At 35.9% G+C, this 21,102-nt stretch overlaps 1 long non-coding RNA gene across 1 annotated transcript; it reads right to left on the bottom strand.

Moving 5' to 3' along the window:
- Positions 1–649: 649 nt before the first annotated feature.
- Positions 650–1,382, bottom strand: LOC149154868 (uncharacterized). Its single transcript, XR_016263700.1, has 3 exons — positions 1,260–1,382; positions 1,071–1,141; positions 650–985 (listed from the first exon to the last, which is right to left on the bottom strand). It is a non-coding gene; the product is annotated as an uncharacterized LOC149154868 (long non-coding RNA).
- Between the last annotated feature and the right edge of the window lie 19,720 nt (positions 1,383–21,102).

Raw genomic sequence — 21,102 nt, 5'->3', positions numbered from 1 at the left:
AAATAATATGAATGGTAGTTCTACGGTGAGAACCCTTACCTATATCTGCATGTCAAGAAAGAATCTTAACTATTTATTTACAGTCGAAAATCGAAAGAAAAGAACAGGCACCTCTAACAAGAAATGTATTGCGTTCACAATAGAATGACCACTATTTCATAAACGGAACTGACAGGCCCGCAAACCCAATACATGTATAAACCTCATGCCTCTTGCGAACAAATACAAGCTTTTATATAAACATTGACCGGCCAGGAGGACCGCCATCACCTTGGAAACGAAGAACCATACTACTGTATTAATCATATACATATGCGCGGGTTAACATCACAGGGTTTACCCTACTATAATCATAACAGTTTTAAAGAAAGTAACATGCCGAGGACCGCATAGTAACATGGGTTACAAGCAGCCTCAGTCAAAAACATTTAGTAAAATCCTCATCTCAAATAGGATAAAAGGGTTTGGTTAAAGTTAATGCATAACGGCCGGAACGCCATGGTCGCAAATTAATAAATAAAACTTGGGTTTAGATTTGTATACCCGGAAAAACAAGTCAAACAGATCTTAATACCATCCCAGGCATGTAACTCATAACCAGGAGTTAAACGCTGATAAAATGAGACAGCATTGTTGTGCCAAGAAGAGATAGAGCTGAAAACTTAAATACGAGTATATATATATAAACAAGTCTGAGACAAACGTCGAGCCTGAGACAAACGCAACCCAATAAATCGCATGGCATAATCAAAATCGTATATGTCTAACTGTATGCTGTGAGTCGAGCATTTAACAAAATAATAAACTGTGCATAAATACATCACTCAGAGAACCGAGCTTGGACAGAAACCGTCCTATCATGAGCTCTTAAGAAAGACTAAAGTCATCCAAACTAACAGTCAAGGAAATGAGCCATATAGGATCGTAATCAGTAAAACCTGGTCGCTTAGCGGAGAATTACTTGAAAGCCAGGAACTCGGCCTCCCTGTTCAGCAGAACAGAGGATTAGCCACTGTTCCGAGTAAGTATAATCGATAAATTAGAACCTATGAATGAGGGGTCCCTCATACCTGTAGCAGAAGGGCCGAGGCTGGAAAGTTGGGTCTTCTCCCCAACACTGCTTGCACGCTGGAAGCCTTTCCTGTAAACCATGAAAATAGATGACTGAGTAATATGTCCATCGACTGAGAAACAAAAACAATCAAATGTAAACGATAGCAGAAGTGTAGCTCATAAACTCAGCTTAATCTGAACAGAACCTGAAGTGTTCTTTCGTGCCTTGATAAAACTGCTGCAGTGGAGAACTTCAAAGCCTTCGGCCGAACAGGGTCGAGTCGAGGAGTTCGGGAGCTAAACTCTCGACCAGAATGAAAATAATAACAAAGCCAATGCAAAATGAACATTAAATATTTCACGCAAGACTCGGCCTCGTGGCATCGCCTCTGCCCTTGATCTGAGAAGGTCTGCCACCACCGTCCGATCAACGAGAAGGATCCGGAAACGTTTGAGCGCGAAATGGGAAGTCCAAGGAGCCAGCCTTGCAACTCTGGATCACGCCACCGCACATGGTGAAACGAAGGAGAGTCGTTGATCAGGCCAGGTGTATGAACCACAGCAAGCCCGTGCTGCAAACGACAGTGCTCTACAGTACTCATATTCCAAAGCAGATTAAACCGATCTCGCATTGAATGCCATACAGGTCGCAATCAAGGCTGGTGCCAGCCCACGGTACCCGGGATCGGTCGTGGCAACAAGACGCATGGCCACCACAACATAAACCAAACATATATAAGACTAACCTTTTATCATTGAGTAGAGATTCGAATGTTATGACTATAATTGTTAATCAAATGTATATTGACCGTGATGATTGTAAAGTGCATATCATATAATAAACCATGAATATGTCAAGCCGAAAGTCGTAGGTGCATGTTGTAATATTATTCCATAATCATATAAGTCGAAATCCTTGGAGAATTATGGTTCACGTGGTTGATGTATACGTTGATATATTATGGTTCGGTGTATGTAGAATTGCAGAATCTGTAATATGTAAAAAAAAATTAATCTATGGTTAGAGCGTGACAATATGGTATCAGAGCCCAAGGTTTACAACTCTGTGACCTTTGGGGAAATTTACTTTGGAAGTTATAGTAACATGAATACAAATAGTATTAAGATATAAGATCAGATAAATTAAATCTGTTTAATAAGCTATCCTAGAACAGGTGGTAGCAGAATGAGAAGGGAAAATAGTGCTCCTTATGGAAATCTGGAACCACCGGATATCATGGGACAACCTCAGGGAAATCCTGAGCTTTGGGTACAATTGGGAGCAGCAGCCGCAATAATGACTCGACGCTATTGAGGACAGTGCAAGAGCTAAAGGACGAAATGGCCCGGCTGCGAGCAGATAATGAAAGGTTAAATGTTGAACACGAGAGGATTCTGAAAAGCCTATCTGATAAGCAACACCAACAGCAGTCGCATCCGAGACCTGAACAGCCAAGAATAACAGATGAACAGAGCTATCATACTGAACCAGAAGAAGTGGAGGACAGAGCAGAAACGCGAGGAGAGAAGTCTGTCAATGCTTCTGAATATCAAACCCCGAAAAGACCCCGGATGGAACTACAAGGGGAGTTTCAGAAAATCAAACCACCTCATTTTGATGGGGAATCAGAAGAAGCTGCAGAGGCATGGTTGATTAACATGAATAAATATTTTCAAGTATATGAATATGATCATCATCTTAAAGCAAGGCTGGCCATATTCCAGCTGCAGGCCAAAGCCACGCTATGGTGGGAGGAGGTCAAGATGGTGCGGGGAGTAAGTGAACAAGATGTGACGTGGGAAATGTTTCAAAGGTATTTCAAGGAGAAGTATCTGACAGAACGCTTTTATGATGAAAAAGCGCGAGAATTTCATGATCTGCGGCTTGGGCAGCAGACAATTGACGAGTTTGTAACTAAATTCACCTCCCTGCTTCGTTACGTGCCTTATATTCGTGAAGATAAGGCTAAGGTACAAAGATTTGTTAGTAGCCTACCTCTGACAATGCGAGAAAGGATAGATTTCGATAATCCAAAAACCATGGATGAAGCAATTCGAAAAGCAAGACTGTGTTACCAGCAGAACAAGTCAAAAGGAGAAAATTCTGGAAAGCGTTGGACAGATAAGCGGGGTAACAAAATGCCTATGGGTAGTAAGGGAGCACGCAGCAGTTTTCAGAAAGGATTTTCGAAAGGAGCCAATACTAAAAACCCAGCTAAAACTCAGAGCAGATTCAAGCCTCCTGCAGAATCCAAATACGGTGAACAACAAGTTAGACTGGACAATGAAGGCTCAGCTCGGCCACCTGTTCAGTGTTGGGGTTGTGGCGGACCCCATTATATTAGAAACTGCCCTCATCGGAAGGACAACGATCAGCTGTCCCAGATCTACGAAGCTTCGACAGTGGGAGATGTGGCTCGATCCATGCCCAGAATAAACACAGCATTGGAGGATCGACAAGCTGATTATCAGCCAACAATGATAGAGTTTGAAGGTAAGATCTGTGATCGAACTGTTTCTATTTTAGTAGATCCAGGAGCTACTTTAAGCTATATAAGCCCCAAGGTTGTGGAAAGTTGTGGTTTGCAAACCACTAAATTTAAAAGTCCTTGGCTAGTACAGCTGGCCACTGGGATCAAAAGACGAGTACTAACCAAAGTCAGCAATTGTCCATTAAGGTTAGCTGGCCAAACCATAACAACTGAATTAAATGTACTCCCTCTTGGTTCCTATGACGTGCTGATAGGAATGGACTGGTTGGAACGACGGTGGTCTGTAATTAACTGTAAAACAAAAACAGTCTCTTACTGAGATGAGCTGGGTGTGGGAAAAGAGATTCAAGGCATCCAGAAACCAGTGCAGATTCGACCGATCACAGCCTCACAGCTGGTTAAGTGTATTCGGAATAAGTGCCAGATTTATGCAGTACAAGTGGGGGTTGCGGATTCCGTGAATAAGGCTGCAAATGTTAAATATATACCAGTAGTGCAAGATTTTGCAGATGTATTTCCTGAAGAAATTCCGGGGCTGCCGCCCAAAAGGGATTTAGACTCCACCATTGAGCTGATACCCGGAGCAGCCCCAGTGTCCCGAGCACCTTATCGGATGAGTGTGCCGGAGTTAACTGAATTAAAAATGCAACTGCAGGAGCTGCTGGAAAAGAAGTATATCCTCCCTAGTGTCTCTCCTTGGGGAGCCCCTGTGCTATTTGTAAGGAAAAAGGATGGGACTCTGTGGATGTGCATAGATTATAGACAGCTGAATAAACTGACAGTTAAGAACAAATATCCACTACCCCGCATTGACGAGTTGTTTGATCAGGTAAAAGGGGCGACAATCTTCTCAAAGATTGATTTAAGATCGGGTTACCATCAAATCAGAATCAAAGATGAGGATATAGCCAAGACAGCTTTTCGTACTCGTTATGGGCACCACGAGTTTGTAGTGCTGCCTTTTGGATTAACTAACGCACCTGCCACATTCATGTGTTTGATGAATAGTGTATTTCATCAATACTTAGACAAATTTGTATTGATCTTCATTGATGATATACTTATATACTCCCGGAATAGGAAGGAGCATGAGGAGCATTTAAGGATAGTGTTGCAGACTTTACGGGAGCATCAGTTATATGGAAAATTCAGTAAATGTGATTTTTATAAAGAACAGATCCAATATTTGGGCCACATTATTACGAAGGAAGGTATAGCTGTGGACCCCGAAAAGATTAAAACTATAATGGAATGGCCTACACCCAAGGATGTGGCAGATATTCGATCTTTCATGGGGCTGGCTGGATATTACCGGCGGTTTGTAGAAGGTTTTTCTAGAGTTGCCTATCCTATTACCTCCTTGCAAAAGAAGGGAAAGGTGTTTAAGTGGACAGCGGACTGTCAACGGAGTTTTGAACAACTCAAACATTTACTTACCACAGCACCTGTATTATGTGTGGCAGATCCTGAAAAGGAGTATGTAGTTTGTACAGATGCCAGTAAGGAGGGCGTGGGTGGAGTGCTAATGCAGGAAGGTAAAGTGATTGCCTATGAGTCCAGAAAGTTAAAAGAACATGAGAAGAAATATTCTGCCTATGATCTGGAATTAACCGTTGTGATCCATGCTTTGAAGATGTGGCGTCACTATTTGGTAGGAAGGAAATTTTTATTAATGACGGATCACCACAGCTTGACTAGTTACTTTAGTCAACCTACTTTAAACGCAAGACAAGCAAGATGGGTGGACTTCTTGGGAAATTTCGATTTCGAAATTAAACACTTAAAGGGAAAGGAGAACAAAGTAGCTGATGCACTGAGCCGAAAAGTGCATTGCATTTACGAGATTGGTATCAGTCAAGGATGGTCCACTCTTGACAAAGAGATTGAGGAAGCTGCGGCGCAAGATCAGATTTACTTGCAAAAGAAGCTTTTAGTGCAGAATTCAGATACCCGTTCCATACAACAAGGCTATACCTTGAATTCAGCCGGCATGTTGTGCTATCAGAAGAAGATTTACATACCCAATCGGAACAGTATTAAAGAAAAGATTCTGGACGAAAATCATAGAAGTCCTTATGCAGGACATCCTGGTTACCAGAAATTAATCACCTCACTAAGGAAGGAGTATTACTGGCCAGGCATGAAAAAGGATGTTGTAGAATACTTGGCGCGCTGTTTGGAGTGTCAACAGGTGAAGGCTGAACATCAGCATCCTGCAGGACTACTACAGCCAATACCCATCCCAGAATGGAAATGGGAGACCATAACCATGGACTTTATCACCGGTTTGCCGAAATCCAAAAAGAATAATGATTCTATAATGGTGGTTGTGGATAAACTCAACAAGTCAGCTCACTTTATACCGGTTCAATCCACTTATCGTGCAGCTCAAATCGCAAACATTTTTATGCAAAATATATTTAAACTTCATGGGCTGCCGAAAGTGATAATATCTGATCGTGATGTTAAGTTTACTTCAGCTTTTTGGAGGACCTTATTTGAAGGTCTAGGAACTCAATTGAGCTTCAGCACCGCATACCATCCGCAAACTGACGGACAGACTGAGCGAGTGAATCAAGTATTAGAGGACATGTTGAGGTCTTATGTGATGCAGCAACCTACGCGATGGGAGGAGTATCTACACCTAGTGGAATTCGCCTATAACAATGGTTATCACTCATCCTTGAAGATGAGCCCATTCGAAGTACTCTACGGCCGGAAGTGTCGCACACCATCCAGTTGGGGTGGACCAGAGGACAAATTCTTGCTGGGTCCCGAGATGTTGGAAGAGATGGAAGTCATGGTGAAAAGAGTTCGAGCTAATCTAAAGATGGCACAGGACCGGCAGAAGAATTTTGCAGATCGGAAGAGAACATTTAAAGAGTATCAAGTGGGTGAACATGTGTACATCAGAATTCGAGCTAGGAAAAGTACCCTCCAATGGAATGCCTGTGCCAAATTGGCACCGCGTTTTTGTGGACCATTCCAAATTCTGGCATGAGTAGGGCCGGTAGCTTATCAGCTCGCTCTACCCAGCCATATTCGGGTTCATAATGTCTTCAATGTATCAGTTTTAAAGAGATATGTGTATGACCCTAGGCATATAATAAGTTGGCAGGACATTCAGGTAAGGGAAGACTGTCATATAATGTAAACTGAAATAAAATATTAGTAAACAGCTGATTTAATTGTTATGTGTTTCAGGTGGAACCGGAAGGAGAGTTCCTGGTCGAACCAGTGAACATATTAGATCGGAGAAGAGTCGAGCTGCGGAAAAAGGTCATCAGCCAGGTCAAAGTGCAGTGGCAGCACTTTGGACCTGAAGAGGCCACCTGGGAAAATGAACAAATGATGAGGGATGCTTATCCCAGACTGTTTATGGATGAACAGCAACATCGGGACAATGTAGACTTTCAGGAGGGGGAGATGTAACACCCCTTGTGAACAGTTAATGTTAGTAAATAGTAAAAGTAATTATTGAACAAAGACTTTATTTGAAAATATATATATTCCTGTTATTAATTTTATGATTAATGAAAAACAATTGTGTTGGTACTGTTTGAGCTGAGTTATGATTAATCATGGTTAGTAACAGGGGAATCAGTTACAATGGAACCCTAACTACCTTGAGGTAGTTGAGACCCTAGAGGAAAAAGGGGAAAAATGCCAAGTCTGGTTAGGATCAGATGGCAGGGAAGAAAGAAAATATTCATGCTATGTCTGGTTAGGATCAGATGGCATAAGAGGAAAGGAATTTTCCTGGTACGCTATGTCTGGTTAGGATCAGATAGCGCTTACTGGCGAGGCCAGTGTAATTGCGGTCGAGTAGGACCTGCAAGTGCTTGGGGGTGGAAGGATTAAGAAGAAATCTTCCTACGGACGGGTGGACTGACAAGCAATACAAGTAGGTTTGTACAGGAATAGGTATGGCCTACTATGTGTACATTTACTTATAGAGTTAACTCTGGTGTGGATATTATGCTAAAAAGATACATGCTTCTGTGCTAGAAAGAGTGGTACAGCATAACCTCGTTGACTGTTATTTATATTCTAAGCCAAGAAAAGAACATTAGTTGCTGTATTTGTAGACAGAAACCGAGACATTAGCATTCTATGAAACCGAATATCAACTCATGCATACTTTATTCGAAATAACAGTAGAAAGAAAACTGAATGCATAAGTCTTAGCTTCTGCAGAAACAGTAAATAATATGAATGGTAGTTCTACGGTGAGAACCCTTACCTATATCTACATGTCAAGAAAGAATCTTAACTATTTATTTACAGTCGAAAATCGAAAGAAAAGAACAGGCACCTCTAACAAGAAATGTATTGCGTTCACAACAGAATGACCACTATTTCATAAACGGAACTGACAGGCCCGCAAACCCAATACATGTATAAACCTCATGCCTCTTGCGAACAAATACAAGCTTTTATATAAACATTGACCGGCCAGGAGGACCGCCATCACCTTGGAAACGAAGAACCATACTACTGTATTAATCATATACATATGCGCGGGTTAACATCACAGGTTTACCCTACTATAATCATAACAGTTTTAAAGAAAGTAACATGCCGAGGACCGCATGGTAACAGGGGTTACAAGCAGCCTCAGTCGAAAACATTTAGTAAAATGCTCATCTCAAATAGGATAAAAGGGTTTGGTTAAAGTTAATGCATAACGGCCGGAATGCCATGGTCGCAAATTAATAAATAAAACTTGGGTTTAGATTTGTATACCTGGAAAAACAAGTCAAACAGATCTTAATACCATCCCAGGCATGTAACTCATAACCAGGAGTTAAACGCTGATAAAATGAGACAGCATTGTTGTGCCAAGAAGAGATAGAGTTGAAAACTTAAATACAAGTATATATATATAAACAAGTCTGAGACAAACGTCGAGCCTGAGACAAACGCAACCCAATAAATCGCATGGCATAATCAAAATCGTATATGTCTAACTGTATGCTGTGAGTTGAGCATTTAACAAAATAATAAACTGTGCATAAATACATCACTCAGAGAACTGAGCTTGGACAGAAACCGTCCTATCATGAGCTCTTAAGAAAGACTAAAGTCATCCAAACTAACAGTCAAGGAAATGAGCCATATGGGATCGTAATCAGTAAAACCTGGTCGTTTAGCGGAGAATTACTTGAAAACCAGGAACTCGGCCTCCCTGTTCAGCAGAACAGAGGATTAGCCACTGTTCCGAGTAAGTATAATCGATTAATTGAACCTATGAATGAGGGGTTCCTCATACCTGTAGCAGAAGGGCCGAGGCTGGAAAGTTGGGTCTTCTCCCCAACACTGCTTGCACGCTGGAAGCCTTTCCTGTAAACCATGAAAATAGATGACTGAGTAATATGTCCATCGACTGAGAAACAAAAACAATCAAATGTAAACGATAACAGAAGTGTAGCTCATAAACTCAGCTTAATCTGAACAGAACCTGAAGTGTTCTTTCGTGCCTTGATAAAACTGCTGCAGTGGAGAACTTCAAAGCCTTCGGGCGAACAGGGTCGAGTCTAGGAGTTCGGGAGCTAAACTCTCGACAAGAATGAAAATAATAACAAAGCCAATGCAAAATGAACATTAAATATTTCACGCAAGACTCGGCCTCGTGGCATCGCCTCTGCCCTTGATCTGAGAAGGTCTGCCACCACCGTCCGATCAACGAGAAGGATCCGGAAACGTTTGAGCGCGAAATGGGAAGTCCAAGGAGCCAGCCTTGCAACTCTGGATCACGCCCCCGCACATGGTGAAACGAAGGAGAGTCGTTGATCAGGCCAGGTGTATGAACCACAACAAGCCCGTGCTGCAAACGACAGTGCTCTACGGTACTCATATTCCAAAGCAGATTAAACCGATCTCGCATTGAATGCCATACAGGTCGCAATCAAGGCTGGTGCCAGCCCACGGTACCCGGGATCGGTCGTGGCAACAAGACGCATGGCCACCACAACATAAACCAAACATATATAAGACTAACCTTTTATCATTGAGTAGAGATTCGAATGTTATGACTATAATTGTTAATCAAATGTATATTGACCGTGATGATTGTAAAGTGCATATCATATAATAAACCATGAATATGTCAAGCCGAAAGTCGTAGGTGCATGTTGTAATATTATTCCATAATCATATAAGTCGAAATCCTTGGAGAATTATGGTTCACGTGGTTGATGTATACGTTGATATATTATGGTTCGGTGTATGTAGAATTGCAGAATCTGTAATATGTAAAAAAAAATTAATCTATGGTTAGAGCGTGACATTTGGCATTGTAAAAGGCTAGGAAGGTCAGTATTGTAACAAATGTTGTGAAATTGAGATCTAATGTGGTTGTATGCAGGGCACTCTAAGAGGAAGTGGTTTTCATCCTCGATGCTCCTATTCTCACAAATATGGCAGATCCTTTCCATCCATGGCGTTTTAGGAACTGCCCAGCGGCCAGTTTCACTATGGAGCTCATGAGAATTCGTTCTAATCTTTGCTATATTAATTTTCTTCTTTGAGCTAGTTAGAATAGAGAGATACTTTTGATCTTCAAGGGTGGGGTTGATGACCTTCTTATAATAACTTAATTTTCTTTTAAACGCTAAATCTTTCTCACACCACAATTTTTCTTTGAACTTAGAAGTAAATATTATAATATTAAAAATTAAATTAGTTTTAAAATATAAAATAGATTAATTTTAAAATTAATTTATGTAAATTAAAAATAAAATTAACAGACAAAGAGTTAAAAAAAAACCAACAAATTAAAAATAATTAATAGTTTAAATTAATTAATTAATTCAAAATTAATATTAGTAAATTTATAATTAAATTAAGTTTAAATAAATAGACACAAAGTTTAAAATAAATCAATAAATAATAATAATAATGATAAATAAGCCAAAAAAATATATAAAATAAATAAATAAAGCTAATAATAATAATAATAATAATAAATAAATAAATAAATAGATAAAATAGAATACAATAGAAATCACAAACTTAACAATAATTAAGGGAGGGAAAGAAAGAAAGCAGTTAGGAGGACACCGCTGGGACCTCCTTAGACTGAAAAACAGCCGAATAATCTTATTTATCTATTATTATTATTATTATTATTTACTTTTAGCTTTATTTATTTATTTTATATATATTTTTGGCTTATTTATCATTATTATTATTGTTATTTATTGATTTATTTTAAACTTTGTGTCTATTTATTTAAACTTGATTTAATTATAAATTTACTAATATTAATTTTGAATTAATTAGTTAATTTAAACTATTAGTTGTTTTTAATTTGTTGGTTTTTTTGGTGAACTCTTTGTCTGTTAATTTTATTTTTAATTTACATAAATTAATTTTAAAATTAATCTATTTTATATTTTAAAACTAATTTAATTTTTAATATTATAATATTTCTTTTTAACTCTTTGGCCAATATTTATAAAAATATATATATTTTAATAACTATAATTTACTCTATTTTTGGTATTTGTAACTAACTAATATTTTCGAAGTAAACTCTTTGTCTATTAATTTTGCTTTACATAAATTAATTTTAGAATTAATCTATTTTGTAATTTAAAACTATAATTCTTTGGCCAATATTTATAAAAATATACATTTTAATAAATATAATTAACTATTACTCTATTTTTGGTATTTATAACTAACTAGTATTTTTGAAATTAATTTATATTACATAATTTTTAATTTAATTCATTTATATATATATATATATATATATATATATTAATCTACTTATTCTAGCATTCTCCTTTACATTTTAATTTTAATATCAATAACAAAAAAAAAATTCTTAACCCAGTTGAGCGAGAGGAGTTCTGGGATGGGTGACCTCCTGGGAAGTCCTGGTTACCGGGTGCAAGCCCCGGAAGTGATGATTGATGCTATGTGATTCGTTCCACATTTCACTAGTTTCAATCCCACTTCTTCACCCCTGTGAGCATCACCCGATGCAATGAGTGCTAAGTGAACTATTCAAAAATCATGAGAAATTAGTCAGGAAATGGTCATATGTTTGAATGACTTACTTAACGCAGTTGAATCCCAAAAATGATATCTAAAAAAATTCTTACTAAAATTAATTATTATAATAAATTAAATAAAAATGTATATATATTAATATTATTTTACCTTTTATCAAAGTCAATCTAGCTGTTATCCAGTCAATTCTAGCTGTTGGTTGTTAGCCGTTACGTCATGGGATTCTCTGCCCTATCTATTTAATGTGCTAACTGAGATTTGCTCATTCAACTTGCCCTGACGATGAACCACACTCGCTGGTTCGAAAGGCTTTGACAAAAATTTTCTATGTGATTTTCGCCGAAGATTCCTTGATAAAATTTTGTTTATAATTTTACTAATAAAAATAAAATTCCAATATAATCAATTCAATTAAGTCAATCTATTATTCCTATTACTTACATTTTATTATTATTTTAATTAAGCTTATATTATTTATTATTATTAGTATTAGTATTTTGATCTAATATTTCATTTTGTGGAAACTACAACATTTGCTTCATATTGGCATGTAGAGTGTCTCTCAACCTAATTATTAATTTTTACTCTCAATTATTTTATTCCTATATAAAGTTGATGTAAATTCAAGTCAGGAATTGAAGTATTTTATTTATGGCCAAAATTGATTTTTTCCTTGCATTTAGATGCCTTCTACAACCTTATATGAGTGAGATGTTGTCAAATTACATTTAAAAATAATAAAATCATACTTACATTAACAAAATAACAATGTTAATCATATATAAAATACTTCAATTTCAAGTTTGATCCTACATCAAATTTATATATGCCAAAAATAACATAAATTTCATTTATTTTTTTCCCATGGCTAGTAAAGAAAAGATAACCCGGTGGAGATTTTAATGGCATAGATGCCCCTCTATTGGCGACTTCTTGTTTCTTTCTAAAAATAATTCATATTGTGTACTAAAAAATGGTGCTCATTGTAAGGAAGCTACTATGAAAAGATGGTGATTTTGATGACATAGATATCTAATTTCTTTCTAAAAATATAATGATTTTGATGACATAGATGTCTGATTGCTTTCTAAAAATTATTCATATTAAATACTCAAAAATGGTGCTCATGATAAGGAAGCAGCTAGACTCTTTGGGAAAACTTGAGCAACTAAGTGACCCAGGTAGGAAGTTTGCTTCTTTTGTTCTACTCCGATCGCATTCCTATTATCACTATTTGATTGTACATAAGTAGTCTGGTAGGTAAGGCAAGCTCAACAAGCAAAGCTAGTTATGTTCTCCTTAATTGAATTTAGAAGTTTATAAGACGGGTAGAGAGGTTAGCTTTCCTATTATCACTATTTGATTGTAACATAAGTAGTCTGGTAGGTAAGGCAAGCTTAATAAAAGTAAAGCTAGGTATGTTCTCCTTAATTGAATTTAGAAGTCTATGAGAGGGATAAAGTAAAGCTAGGTATGTTCTCCTTAATTGAATTTAGAAGTCTATGAGAGGGATAGAGAGGTTAGCTGTGCCAGTTATCTGAGGACTTACATAAAGTAGAAAATAAGAAATAATTAATTCTTTCATCACTTAAAATGAAGTTAATAGATTAATATAGATCCATCTTAAGTATGGATCTAACATGAGTCGAGAGGGATCAAATTTCTTCATGTCTAAACTTCTTTAGAGTGCAAAATATAATGTGTTTTAAAAGTTTAATTCTTTCCTGATATATACATAAAAAATTTTAAATGATATATAATATATAATTAATTTACATTATTTTTTTTTACATCACATGTATATCCAGACATGAATATTTTTCATATACATCATTAAAGTGTTTTATTTAACAATTTTTTTTTCTATTTTAACAATTTTTCTTCTATATATTATTATTATTATTATTATGATTATCGAATTTTAAGGTCATGACCAAGCCAGACACCACATAAGTGTATGAGACCCCCTTGTTTGTGGGACAGGGGACCTACCTTGCCCAGAGTCTACTAAGTTGATATATATGAAGTTGATATAATTAGTTAACATAGATTTTCAAATAGTTTATTTAAATCTCTTTTAAAATATTTTTTAAAAGTATAAGATTTCAACATCTTACTCATACATTTTTTTTACGTCTATTCATTTTCTTTATTGTAGCCGATGCTATTTTTCTATTTAGAACATAATTTTTCATTTTTCATTTTATTTTAAAAGAGAAGCATGGACTGACAAACTTACATTAAGTAGTAAACAAAAAATAATTAATTCCTTCACCACTTAATATGAAGTTAATATATGATATGTCAAAATAATATGATTGATCTTATATGATGTGTAATCCATTGTAAGTTCAAATCACATGTAATATTTGAAACAAAAATATATAAATAACCAAGATATTGATGTCAATTATAAATTAAATATTTTAATGTCCATATTAATAAACATAATTTTATGTCAATTTTATAGAGAGAAATAAATAAATCAATTTAAATTTAAATTTTCTTATATTTTCACTTTGGAAGATGTGTAATTTATTTAATTCTTATTGACCTTATATGATGTGTAACCCATTGTAAGTTCAAATCACATGTAATATTTGAACCAAAAATATATAAATAACCAAGATATTGGTGTCAATTATACATTAAATATTTTAATGTCCATATTAACAAACATAATTTTATATCAATTTTATAGAGAGAAAAATAAATAAATCAATTTAAATTTAAATTTTCTTATATTTTCACTTTGGAATATGTGTAATTTATTTAATTCTTTATATGAAGTAGATTAAAAAAAACGGTTTAATGTGGATCATAAATTAAATAATTCAATATGTATGTTGAGGAAAATATTTTAATATCAAATATGTATAGATATAGAAGGAGTGAGTGAGTTGTTATTCCATTATTTCTTTCGAATTCAAGGAATGAGGTAGATTTGTAATTCAGTTAATGTATAATATTGAGTTGACATGTAACATTTAAAATATTATTAATAACAAAAATAATTCAATGTGTGTATCTTATGAATATGAATATATGTTATCGGAATATAGAGAACGTGAATCATAAACAAAATATTTCAATGTCAACTATGTAGATATTGTATAAATCTAGTATATAAAAAAATCATATAGTTAAAACATTTTATTGCTGTTTTGGTCAAAAGGAATATAGCTCCATCTTATCTTTAAATAGTTGTCAGGAATCAAATTTCTCAAGGTGCAAATCCTTCCTCAAATTTATGCATTCAAAAAAGTTTACATGTTGAGAAATTTAATCCTTTCAAGACTCTGATCTAAATTGATTAATAAAAAATATTATTTAATAACATGACTTACTAATCATGGTTATAAATATGAATCATTATTATTTAAATTTATTATTTTATATAATATTATTCATAAAACAAACTTATAATATTAATTATTTTTATTTTTATTATTTTTTAATTGATTCCATACTTAAATGTTTAAGTTCATTTACAATTATTTCACGGCATCATAATTAATTCACATTTAAATAGTTACACTCATTTCCAATCACTATACCATTTTACAATATTTTTACACTGGAAAAATATGATTTTAGCCATTAATCAGTAAATAAATGTGAAAATTAATAAGTAAATAAATGTGAAAAGTCATAGTACGAAAACGAATTGGTGTGAATGGTTGCGAAACTTAGGATTGATTCTTGCGCGCACCGAGTGGTGTAGCCTTAGTTATGCCCTTGTGATGCGGTAAGTTTACAATTTAATTAAATCACATTATATGCCATGAGAAAACCCTAGGAAGTGTAGAGTAAGGGGCATTGATATGTCGAGAGGAAATATACATACAACTTATTGCTTAAATATGTCATTCCCCATAATTGTTTTTCCCACTCAATTGGTTAAATGACAATTCTCTATTTATCTCTTACAAATTAGGAGAGATGTCTATTGTTTTGAAGGGACCAGCGATTGTCATAGCATTGGTCTCACAAACCACCCGAACTTGACACATATATTACTAATATATAAAAAAAAATAAAAAAAAAAATTTCATTTTAAATATATTTTAAATTATGTTCAAAATTTGTCCATATGTTGACTAGTCCTACAACTATCCATAAATACTCTTTTTAATATTAATAGTACAAAACATCTTGTCCCAAGTAAAAAACTAATAAAACTATAAATTATCCCAAAATGGTCTAATCTACCAATACAAGGTACCCATCACTTCAACCCCCACTCAACTGAATTGGAGCTAAGTATCCCAATGCACATTCATACCTAAAAGTATACAAAGTTGATAGATATTGGCCATAATTGATGGGTTATTCAAAAATTTAACCCACTAAATTCAATAAATGACACCCAACCCATTAAATTATCCATTAAACAGATCAAAGCACAAGGGTCAATCATAAAAAATTCCTAGTTATTAGATCACATAAAAATCAATCGAGAACACGTATTCAAATTTGAGAGATCACAATCCATATTAATTCTTGTTATAAATCAAATTCAATAGCAAATAACTATAAAATAATTTCAACCTTTGTTGAATTTGCATTTTAAACATTGAAACTATTATTGACCTTGGAAACATACCATGAGAGAGAGTGCACATTATATTCAGGTAATTTATTTTAGTTTTTGCACAATATAAATAGGTTATTTATCACAATATTTATTTCAATTTTTCATAGTGATTAATCTTTGTTCATACTGATTGAAGTGTAACAATGTTTATTTCAGTTTTCCATATTGATTGATATCTGTTCAAGTCATTTACTATTACTCTTCTTATAAGTTTTTTTTCCAAGACAACCTATATAGTATAAATGCACAAAATGTCACAGGGAGCCATAAAATCCACACAAAACATTGAACTGTAGAAAACATTTATTGTTGCAGGTTGGAATAGTTAAGAGGAGAACAACTTAATAGATTAAGAGGAGAATCAATCAATTGACCATAATGCAGAAATATAGGACCTAAATTTAATAAGTCAAGTGAAAAAAATAATATTATCATAATTTATCTAGATATCTACTTATAATTAAATATGGCATTGGGATTATAAACATTACCCACCTCGCTCCTATTTCTGAGTCTAGAGAGTTAGGGAAGGGTGCATATATTGATCATCTTTCTTTGTTCAAAACAAAAATGTTTTGTTGCTGCTTCTTCCCTATTTCTCACTTAAGTGTAATGGATACTATGGTTTCAACGAAAGTAAACATGGGCATAGAAAATGGAAAAAATATTGGAGATGAAATTAATTTTTGCACTGATGCATCCACATGTGCAACTGTTAAACTTGTTGGAGTTAGGCCAGCAAACAAGTTCATGAATGGTAATAGTTATACCAAATCAAACCCAAAGCAATCTGATGCTTTGCTACTGCCCATGGGAATGATAAAGAAGGTGTTCTTTACCATGTTTTTCAGTGCCTCCTATTTTCTCATGAGGAGATGGAGGGAGAAGAGGACAACTTCTATGCCATTGGGGAGATGCTGGCCATTGTCACTCAACTTGGGGAGACGTTGGCCATTGTTTCTCAACTTGCCTCCTTCATATACTTAATCAGATTTTTTGGCATTGATTATGTCCAGAATTTTATCACCACCTCCAAGACCAATGATGGTGAGGGTTCAACTATTTGGGATGAGGATTTTGATAAGGTGAGGAAGGAGGAGGTGGAGGAGCCCATGAGCCCTATTCCCTATCTGCAACTAATTTCTAATGAAGAAATGGGTGTTGATGTTGTGAAGCCTTACCAGTCTCCTCCTCCTCAAGTGCAGCAACAACCAAAAGGGGGATGGAGCGATATTAACATCATCGTTGGGTGATAATGAGGATGAAGATATTGCTGAAATATGGCAACAGGAATATTCCAATTTAATTTGTCCTTGAATTAAATTGTGAATTAAAATCGAATTTAGTCTTAACAACTACTTGGAAATAATTGATTAATTTATTTTAAATTAATTAGTTGGAGAAATTCAAGTTAAAAGTCTTTCTGAAGTCATGCAAGAGTTATCCCTTAAATTAAGGAGATAAGATTGAGTTATATTTGGGTTGTAATTAGTTAACTCAGTTTACTGAGTTAAGTCCAGTTAAATTAGTTCCAAATTGTTTGAGGAACTAATAGTGAGTTAACAGTCAGTTGATGCATTAATGCACTCAACTAGTGCTACTCGAGTTAACTGAAGATTCCCTCATCAGAAACTCATGCATGTCTATTATGAGAAAGACCCAGTTGAGATTAATGTTCAAGGACATTGTACTATCAGTTGTATGAGTTTTTTCATGGAGAAAACTCATGCATGCAGTCAAGGATTCATCCTTGAGGATTGCGCAGTTTTGAAGGCTTGTTTTTCCACTTGGTAATAGGCTAATCATCCACAAGGAACATCACAAGGAAATAGGAGCTTGGAGGGCAGAGAGGAAGGCTGGAGAGAAGCCAAGATTGTTTATGAGCATCTGTGAGGATTGTACTGAGAGTTGGCTAGCTGTGAGAGCTAAGGCTTTGTATAATTCCTATGTATTTCCACCATGTATTATAATACAATAGTGTGGGATTTTTATCTGAGACTTTCCCCAAAGTATTTTCATGTGTATTATGCCAATAGTGAAGGACCTCTACTAGAATAGTAGTGACTAGAGGAAATTGGCGCTCAAGGATAAGCTTCGAAGAATCAGGATGGAGAAACGCGATACTATTTCCACATATTTGAACAAGATCACCACTTGCAAAGATGAGCTTGGAAGTGTGGGAATAAATACTGCCAGATCACATAGTACAGAGTCCCGTATATATGTTACCCCATGACTCCATCGATTGCAATTTGTGATGGATCCTGGATGCGATAAGCTTATGGGTTTCGGTTGATAGTTCCGTCGGGTCCTCCGTTATCGCAATTGCATATCGCCCATGCCGTGTTCACAAACCATAAGACCCGCTAGTTCCCACCGATTGCAATTTTTGATGGATATATCAATGCCGATAGTTTATGGTCGTTGCGCAGTGAAATTTTCGCCCAAATAGCAGTTTTTGGAGTGAAATTGTAGGATCATGTCGGAAATGGTGCAATTTGTGGAGCAAATATTGGGAAAACTAAGAGAGGTTATAACTTCTTCAGCTTTCCACCAGATTGGATGAAAAAGGAGGCTAGATAGCCATTTTTTGATATTCTGGACTGGTTGGAGTAGGTTTCAGAAGCATTTGATCATTGTAAACACATCTTTTTACACTTTTGAGCATAATAGAGAGGCCCAAGCCAGTGGAAGCTGGACCAAGGAGACGTAGCCCAGGAGGGGTGAACTCCTTTATCTTGTTCATGTTGTAATTTCTTCTTGATGATGTTTTGCACATGTTTATGTTGTTGTTCAGTCCCTTATTTATTTTAAATTCCTCATAAAATTAACATAAAAACTCGTCATTTCACTTGCAAAAATTCATGAATCCTTAAGCAGAATGAAAGAATTTTGTTTCTAATCTAAGGAGGATCTTAGCACAACAATCTAATATTCTAAATTAGATCATTTCTATCCCACAAGATTTTTATTTTTCACTATAGTCTTAAATCTTGAAAAAAAGTCTTATAGGGTCTCAAAATGATTGGGATCTAGAGAAATGGGTTCATTCTTGTAACACCCTCCTCCCACATTTACCCAAGTTAATCAGTCCATTGGGGTAAAAATGTGAAGAATAGTTACTATGATATGATTCAACTCCCTAAATGCAGTTAAGGAAGTGGAATCGACGAACCAACACTTTACAAACCTCCCCTAGGTGCTACAAGACCCCCATGAGCTAATCCACCACTCCAGATTCCCACCCTTCAGTTAACCTAGACTTTCAATGAATTAAACCCCCAGTCACTCCCATGACATGGGAATGCATGGGGCTGGGACCCTCCAGTCGCTCCAACAATTCCTGCAAGGGAGATACTCTAACCTTTTTCAGCCAGTTCTGTGTGAAATATTGCGATATTTAAGCCACTTTTTCAAGGTTAGTCTCCAAACCGTTGCCCGAAACTTGATGAGACTTTCCAAGACATAAATGACACCAAGACAAAGACTCTAACACAAAACTTGATCAAGGACTTGACATAACCAAGCCCAACCATGACAGTCATTTCATCAAACATATCACAACTATGAAATCTACAAGTGTCAACAATATATCTGAGCATAGGGGTCTCATACTTATCTGAGAATCACTATGAAGCATTGATGCCTTATCACAATAGCTGCATTATCATCTATTAGGTCATAGATTCATTGCTCAATCATTTACAAATAAAACATGATGAGAACCATACATTTTCACTGTCATAAAACATATTCATAACCAGCATATAAATAACAGAAATAATGAGGATACAACAACCATAAATGCCACATATAATCTAATACATTTACATAGAAAATAACAAGGAAAGGAACTCTTATTAATGATTACAAAATCCAATCTGGTATGGGACTACCACGTTCCACCCGACCATAGATTTGCTGAGCCAAGTCTCTCTTTAGCCAATCATCCCTGTGCCATATTCCAAGCATGAATGTTGAACTCAAACCAAAAGAACCAACTATGGCTTCCCGAGGCTAAACCACCTCACCCTCATCAATAGAATCAGGCTTTACCGCAACCCTCATTGGATCACTAGGCCATAAAAAAGAATGGATGCCTCCAGATTTCTCCACCTACACCATGAGGAATTTTCCCATGTCCTAGTCTCTAGGATTTACCATATATCTCTCCATTCACCAGTCGAGGATTCCTAGGCTTAATCGAGACACGAGTCTCTGGGCTTTACCACAATCGGCACTGGATCACTAGGCCCTAACCGAAACTCCACCCTCCAAGCTTTACCGTATATCCCATCCTTGTATTCCTAGGCCTTATGGAGAGCACCCACCTCTAGGCTCTACCGTATATCCTTCCATTCACTAGTTGAGTATTCCTACGCCCACCGAGACACACAATCCCTGCCTTTATTGCAAACCACGATCTACTTCAAGGGTTACTATGCCAGTGGCTTTATCACAATCCAAAGTCTGGTTCAAGGATCACTATGCCATGTGTTCTTTTCCTTTAGAGATCCACCTCACTTAGTTTCAAATCCATTCAGTAATCCACCTCAATCAAAACATGAGAACCCCATCACACCATGGCTATCCAGAAATAGAAAGGCAAGGCTGAAGAACACTGTCACACCTAGCAAAATCCATGCCAATGAAAACAAGAGAACCAAGAACACACATGCATAACCATGCATGCCAAATATAGCAAGGAAATCACACATGAAAATTGATACCTGCAAGTAAACCCATTGCAGCTTCTTGATCTTTCTCTTCCTTGCTTGATCTTTGCCTCCTCTCTACCTTCTTTGCTTTTATTGATCCAATGATGAAGAACTCCAAGAAAACTCTAAGCGTCCAAGAGTGTGTGAGAGAGAGAATAGAGAGAGAGCTCCAAAACTGAAATGACAAAAGGTTTCACTAACAAAAGCCATGAACTAATCC

This window comes from Pinus tabuliformis, chromosome 9 (assembly GCF_031772625.1).
Source record: "Pinus tabuliformis cultivar Carrire ecotype Pingquan chromosome 9, CPIR1, whole genome shotgun sequence".
Taxonomy (NCBI): Eukaryota; Viridiplantae; Streptophyta; class Pinopsida; order Pinales; family Pinaceae; genus Pinus; species Pinus tabuliformis.
This window is presented reverse-complemented; position numbering and strand designations above follow the sequence as displayed.